The sequence below is a fragment of the Loxodonta africana genome, chromosome 27, assembly GCF_030014295.1.
Source record: "Loxodonta africana isolate mLoxAfr1 chromosome 27, mLoxAfr1.hap2, whole genome shotgun sequence".
Lineage (NCBI taxonomy): Eukaryota > Metazoa > Chordata > Mammalia > Proboscidea > Elephantidae > Loxodonta > Loxodonta africana.
This window is the reverse complement of record NC_087368.1, coordinates 32,519,996-32,527,970: the sequence shown is the minus strand read 5'-3', so window position 1 is coordinate 32,527,970 and position 7,975 is coordinate 32,519,996. Positions and strand designations below refer to the sequence as shown.

The window sequence follows — 7,975 nt, the reverse complement described above, 5'->3', positions numbered from 1 at the left end:
TCTCACTTACACAGCCATAAAGTCAGATGTGCAGAGCAGCACTCCATCATTAAATGGAAGTGGTATATACGAGATCGGGCCTGAGCAGGACCTGAAGGCTCAAGTAAGTTGCATGAGGAAATGGCCCAAATGCTCATGGTCTCCACTCCTGTTACATTACCTGCCCTCTCCCAGTCTTCATCTATGGCCTTACGGGGAGTACCTCATGATCAGTTGACTGAGGAAGAGAAAACTGGTGCCTGGTTTACAGGTGGTTCTTCATGATACACAGGCACCACTTGAAAGTGGACGATGGCAGCACTACAGCCCCTTTCTGGGACCTAAGGAGAGTGGTGAGGGAATAGCCTCCCAAAGGGCAGAACTTCAATCAATGCACATGGCTTTTCACTTTGCTTGGAAGGATAAGTGGCCAGATATGCAAGTGTACACTGATTCATGCGATGTGGTCAATGGTTTGGCTGTATAGTCAGGCACTTGGAAGGAACATGATTGGAAATTTGGAGCCGAGGAGGTATGGGGAAGTGGCATGTGACAGATCTGTCTGAACCAGCCAAAGAAGTGAAGATATTTGTATCCTATGTGAGTGTTCTGTCTTAAGCTGGGTTCTCTAAAGAAGCCAAACCAGTAAAGCATACAATGTATGTATATACAGTGTATATATATATACCATGTATATATATATAAAGATTTATATCAAGGTAACGGCTCATGCGATTGTACAGGCCCTAACATCCCAAGTCAGGATAAAGGCTGCTACTGATTCACATAGCTGCAGGTGCTGACGAATCCAAGATCAGCAGGCTGGAGAGCAGGGCTGTTGCTCACAGGCTGTGAAGATTGAAGAATTCCAAGATCAGCAGGCAAGACTGCAGGTAAGCTGCTATCTGAAGTCCCAAAAACCAGAGGTCAGACCATCAGGAGCCAGCTGCAGGATCCAGAATGAGCAAAAGCCCCTGAGCCCTGCCAGGACGTCTGTCCACACTTGGTGCAGGCCATGTGACCAAGGAAACTCCCCTTCGACCTATTTTCTCACATCAGGTTCCATTATGGGGGTGATCACATATCAAATCTCAACAGGGAGGTGAGCAAAACAAAACATGACTGCCAAAACACTGAGAATCATGGCCCAGCCGAGGTGACACACAATGTTAACCATCACAGTTCACCCCTTGTCAACTTCAAACCTGTACATATTTCCTTAAACTGTACATAATCTCTGAATAAAGACAATTATAAAGTCATTCTTGCGCCTAACATGATGCCACAAACACACATACAACTGAAAATGCACTAGCCCTGTTTACATCTTATATTTTGTAAGTGGAGAAAACAAAAATATTTGATGCACAAAGCAGAAATACTCATAACAGCTACAGCCCTCCTTTCTGCAAATGATCATATGGCCATAACTGGTACTTAGAACTACCTTCTTCCACCACCCATTCCATAATCCCTTTGCCCTCAGCAAGCACCTCAGCTGGTCGTGGTTTTTTGCCTGGTGGGGCAACACAAACCTTCATTCCTGAAGGGTCTGGGCCATTAGTAGTCACGTCGGAATTGAGTTTCTGTAGTTTTCCATTGACTTTAATCACAGGGCATGGTAGTACTAGGAGACATCCTAGGGGATCTCCTGCATACCAGGCATGCTCTTTTTTACTTCCATTATGTAATATCAATCTGATTTCCTCTTGGTAATCAGGATCAATCACACCAGCCAGTATGGTAACTCCCTCCTTTGCCTGTTGATCCAGAGGCGTAAGGAGCCCAAAGTGGCCAAGTGGTATTCTTAGGTTCCAGTTCAATAGAATCAGTAATACGTCTCCAGGTGAGAACATTCCTCCCTTTGGAACTAAGACCTCTAGAATTGCCGAGCGTAAGGTTGCAGGAACAGGAAGCAAAAATCTTGAAAGTGGGTCGCTAGGGGTAATAGTGAGTGGTGCCACTCCCATTTCCACCCCTTGATTCCTGGGCCCATGAATCCCGGCTATGGCAGAAATAGCACCATATACTGGATACTGGTTTAGAACATATACAGCCTCCTGGAGAACACTGCCCCAACCCAGCAAGGTATTGCCACCTAGCTGGCACCATAATTGTGTCTTTAGGAGGCCATTCCATCATTCTATCAAGCCAGTTGCTTCAGGATTATGGGGAACATGGTAAGACCAGTAAATTTCATGAGGATGGGCCCACTGCCACACTACATTTGCTGTCAGGTGAGTCCCTTCCTCCAAGGCAATGCGGCATGGGATACCATCACGGTGGATAAAGGCATTCTGTAAGTCCAAGGATGGTAGTTTTGGCAGAAATATTGTGTGCAGGGAAGGCAAACCCATATCCAGCGTAAGTGTCTATTCCCTTAAGAACAAAATGCTGCCCTTTCCATGATGGAAGTGGTCCAATGTAATTAACTTGCCACCAGGTTGCTGTCTGATCATCTCGAGGGATGGTGTCATATCGGGGAGTCAGTGTTGGTCTCCGCTGCTGGCAGATTGGGCACTCAGCAGTAGCTGTAACCAAGTTGGCCTCGGTGAGTGGAAGTCCATGTTGCTGGGCACATACATAACCTCCATCCCTGCCACCATGGCCACTTTGTTCATGAGCCTATTGAGCAATGACGGGAGTAGGTGCGGAAAGAAGATAAGTGGTTTCTACAAAATGCGTTATCTTATCTACTTGATTGTTAAAATCCTTCTCTGCTGAGGTCACCCTTTGGTTAGCATTCACATGAGACACAAATATCTTCACTTCTTTGGCCCATTCAGAGAGGTCTATCCATATACCTCTTCCCCGTAAATCCTTGTCTTCAATTTCCCAATCATGTTCCTTCCAAGTCCCTGACCACACAACCAAACCATGAATTAGTGTACCATTGCGCATCTGGCCATTTCTCCTTCCAAGCAAAGTGAACAACTAGGTGAACAGCTTGAAGTTCTCCCCATTGGGAGGACTTCCCTTCACCACTGTCCTTCAGGGAGTTGCCAGAAAGGGGCTGTCACTGTTCATTTTTGAGAGGTGCCTGCACATCATGCAGAACCATCTGTAAACCAGGCGAGAGTTTTCTCTTCAGTGAATTGATCATAAAGAACTCCCCATGAGGTCATAGGTACAGAATGGGAGATGGAAGGTAATGTGACAGGAGTGGAGACCGTGTGAATTTGGGTCACTTTCTCACGCAACTTACTTGCACTTTCAGGTCTGTTCAGGCCCAATCTTATATGTACCTCTTCCATTTAATGATGGAGTGTTGCTGTGCATATCCAACTTTATGGCTCTGTGGGTCAGAAAACACCTAGTTCATGATGGGCAGCTCAGGCTGCATGGTGATTTGGTGGCCCATGGTTAAGTGTTCAGTCTCTACTAAGGCCCAGTAACAATCCAAAAGCTGTTTCTCAAAAGGAGAGAAGTTATCTGCAGAGGATGGCAGGGCTTTGCTCCAAAATCCTAACAGTCTGTGCTGTGAGCCACCAATAAAAAAAAAAAGAAACCCAGACCCAGTGCCGTAGAGTCGATTTCAACCCATAGCAACCCTATAGGACAGAATAGAACTGCCCTATAGAGTTTCCAAGGAGCGCCTGGAGGATTCAAACTGCCGACCCTCTGGTTAGCAGCCGTAGCACTTAACTACTATGCTACCAGGGTTTCTGTGAGCCACCAATAGGGGCCTGCTAGAGACTCCAAACAGCATCTGTATCTGCCATGGACACTTCAAGCACCATTGGATCAGGGAGTCACATGGCCCAAGTGGCACAGCAGCTTGGACATCAGCCTGAACCTGTTGCCGTGCCTTCTCTTTTTCTGCGCCCCACTTAAAACTAGCAGCTTTCAGAGTCCCTCGGTAATTGGCTGGGGTAGCACACCCAAATGAGGAATATGTTGCCTCCAAAATCCAAAGAGGCCTACTAGGCATTGTGCCTCCTTTTTAGTTGTGGGAGGAGCCAGATGCAATAACTTTTCCTTCACTTTAGAATGAATCTCTCCACATGCCCCACACCCCTGGACCCCTAGAAATTTTACTGAGGTCGAAGGTACCTGAATTTTTGGGGATTAATTTCCCACCCTCTAGCATGCAAATGTTTTTCCAATCTAAGTCCAGAGTCATTGACACTTCTTCCTTACTAGGTCCAATCAGCATAATGTCATCAATGTCATGGACCAGTGTGACATCTTGTGGAAGGGAAAGGCAATCAAGTTTCCTGTGGAAACTTGCCTCTGAGGTAGGCAAGTGAAGGTGTATTGCTGGCCTTGCCAGCTAAAGGCAAACTGCTTCTGATGCTCCTTCGAAACAGGTATGGAGAAAAAGGCATTAGGCAGATCAATAGCTGCATACCAGGTACCAGGAGATGTATTAATTTGCTCAAGCGATGAGACTGCACTTGTAACAGCAGCTGCAATTGGAGTCAGCACCTGGCTGAGTTTTCAATACTCCACTGTCATTCTCCAAGATCCATCTGTTTTTTGCACAGGCCAAATAGGTGAGTTGAATGAGGCTGTGGTGGAATCACCACCCCCACACATCCTTCAAGTTCTTGATGGTGGCAGTAATCTCTCCAATCCCTCCAGGAATACCGTATTGCTTTTGGTTTACTATTTTCCTAGGTAGGGGCAGTTCTAATGGCTTCTACTTGGCTTTTCCTACCATAATAGCCCTTACTCCATTTGTCAGGGATCCAGTGTGAGGGTTCTGCAAGTTGCTGAGCGTATCTATTCCAATTATGAATTCAGGAACTGGAGAAGTCACTACAGGATGGGTTTGGGGACACACTAGACCGACTGTGAGACAGACGTGAGCTAAGACTCTATTAATAACCTGACCTCCATATGCCCCCACTCTGACTCATGGGCCATAGCTATGTTTTGGGTCTCCTGGAATTCATGTCAGTTCAGAGCCAGTATCCAGTAATCCCTGAAAAGTCTGATTATTTCCTTTTCCCCAATGAATAGTCACTCTTGTAAAAGGCCATAGATCCCTTGGGGGAATGCTGGGAGAAAGATAAACAGTATAAGTTTTGGGCAGTGTGTTGGAATCCTTCCTCAAGGGGACCCGGCCTCCCCTTCCATCAAGGAGTTGTGAGTCTGTAAAGTTGCTCAAGTCTGGCAACTCAAGTTAGACTGCTGTTCACGTGACCTAGAATTCATCTGCTTGTACAGATCAAGTAAATATTTAGATTTCCTATCTATTTCACTCCTAGGTACAGCATGAATAAGTAGCCAATGCCATAAGTCCAGATGAGTCAGACTATTCTGATTACTGCTTTGACTCTGCTGTCCATTATGGTAACCATGCCCACCTTGTCTCTGTCAATTGAGTGCTGCTGCTTAGTCCCTGCTACCATGGGCTCCAATTAGCCTCATTGTAGTTAGGTGTCTTAATTCTGTTAGTGTAGTTCCCACTGTCAAATCTCACATAAAATAGCAATCACAGCAGTCTTCAAGGATGCTGGAGCTACCTTCACAAATTTGTCCCTCAGAGTTGTGGTAAAAGGTATGTCCTCTGGGCACTCCATGTATGCTTCTGTGGGTCTAACCTGAGAAACCCACTCTAGCAGGCCAATTTATCTGGACACTTTCTTCTACAGTTTACAAAGGCAGGTCTGGTATTTCAAATTGATTTAGTGTAGGCCACCATGTAATCCATGCTTCAGCAACCCAACCAAAAAAAATTATTAGATCCTTTCATAACTTCTCGAGCTGAAACACTGGATGAAGAATCTGTGCTTAGTGAGCCCACATCAATAAACTCAGACTGATCCATTTTTATGTTCCCTGCACCATTATCCCAAGCCCTTAATAGCCATTTCCACACATATTGTCCAGGTTTCTGTTTGTACCTATTAGTAAAGTCAAGCAGTTCTTTTAGAGTGTAGCGTACCTCCTCCTGGGTCACACTTTGTACTTCACCTTTTGGGGCTCATTGGGACTTAAGCCTCGAAGCCAAAATCAGTGGGGAATTTTTTTTTTTTTTATAACTTTTACTAAGCTTCAAGTGAACGTTTACAAATCCAATCAGTCTGTCACATATAAGTTTACATACATCTCACTCCCTACTCCCACTTGCTCTCCCCCTCGAGTCAGCCCTTTCAGTCTCTCCTTTCTTGACAATTTTGCCAGCTTCCCTCTCTCTCTATCCTCCCATCCCCCCTCCAGACAAGAGTTGCCAACACAATCTCAAGTGTCCACCTGATATAATTAGCTCACTCTTCATCAGCGTCTCTCTCCCACCCGCTGACCAGTCCCTTTCATGTCTGATGAGTTGTCTTCGGGATGGTTCCTGTCCTGTGCCAACAGGGGAAATGTTTTAAGAACATTCAGCATTGTCTTGTAAAGCACCTGCCTCAGGAGATGTCCCAAGCAATGACTCAGACAAAGGTGCTTTAGATACAGCTGGGTTTTAATCTCATTAGATGGGAGTGGAGGAGCTAATGGTTCTGTTGGCAGGAGTGACTCAATGGAATTTAGGGGCTCTGTATCTCCAGCTTCCTGATTATCTGCCCATATGTACCCATCACATGTTCAGGATCCCAATTCTTCCCTATCAATGCCCTCCGTTTAACTTCAGACACCTCTTGAGATTGGCAGTTGAGTTGGCATTGTAATTCAGCCACTCTTAAAATAAGATTCTGGGTTTGGTTTTTGGCATTATCAGCCCTGTTACTACAAGAAATAAGGCTTTCTTTCAAAACACAAGTGGAAAGTTTAAGGTCGTTTATGCGACGCTTGCGCTTTGACCCTGAAGCCCTGAGCTCATATCTCTTTCACCAGTTCGTCAAGCGAAAGTAGGACCAACCAACCAGCTTCCTTACACTTCTTGTTAGGGCAAAATTGTTGAAAGGTATCATCTGTGCAATCACCCAGAGCCTCGTCTTTCACCAATACTTGATCTGTTGGTGGCGGTATTGTATATATTTGAATCGCCACCTCGTGGTGGATTAGCAGTGCCCTCTTTACTTCTGGAGGCAGAGATATCAACATCTTTAAGACTAACCAGACCTGAGAACCAATTTAGAAAATTTATCCTTACTACTTTGTTTCTCTAGAATCACTCGCAGTATCAAATGTCTTAGGCTGGGTCCTCTAGAGAAGCAAAACCAGTAAAGATAGATTAGATAGATAGATAGACAGACAGACAGACAGATAGATGATAGACAGACAGAGAGATTTATATCAAGGAAACGGCTCACCTGATTTTTAGAGGCTGTAACGTCCCAAGTCCGTAGGGGAGGAAAGAGGCTTCTCCAGATTCACGCAGGTGCAGGGGCTGGCGAACCCAAGATTGGCAGGCAGGAGAGCAGGGCTGTTGCAGACTGTGAAGACTGACGAATCTCAAGATCGGCAGGAAGGACGGCAGGTAAACTGCTAGCTCAGGTCCCATGAACCAGAGGTCAGATGAACAGAAGCCAGCTGCAGGGTCTAGAACAAACAAAAGCCCCAGCAAGGAGAGCAGGTAGGACTAGGTGGTGGAGGACAGAGAGATGAAAGCTGAGGGGGCAGTGAGCTATCACAGGCCCTGTGCCCGCCAGTACCACTCACAGCTGATCACATTGTGGGGGTCATCACAACATTATATGATTGCCAAAAACCTGAGAATCATGGCCCAGCCAAGTTAACACACAATCTCAACCATGGCAGCACCTAACAACAGTTTTCTTTTGTTTAGTGTTTGCATGGTAATCTCTCCCCCATCGTTTTACTTCTAACTTATCTATATAGGTTACATTTAAAGTCAGATTCTTTGTATTTAAAGATAGCTCCTTGTAGACAGCATATAGTTGCATCTTGCTTTTTTATCCATCTGGCAATCTCTATCTTTTAACTGTTGTGTTTAGACTATTTATATTTAAGGAATTATTGAAATGGTTGGGTTAAAATCTACTACCTGTTTACTATTTGTTCCAGTTATTCTTTAATTTTTTCTCTTTTTCTGCCTTCTTTTGGGTGAATTTAGAACTTTTTTTTGTGATTCTATTTTATCTAA

At 45.1% G+C, this 7,975-nt stretch overlaps 1 pseudogene; it reads right to left on the bottom strand.

Moving 5' to 3' along the window:
• Positions 1-764: 764 nt before the first annotated feature.
• LOC135228720 (uncharacterized) lies at positions 765-5,915 on the bottom strand (annotated as a pseudogene).
• Between the last annotated feature and the right edge of the window lie 2,060 nt (positions 5,916-7,975).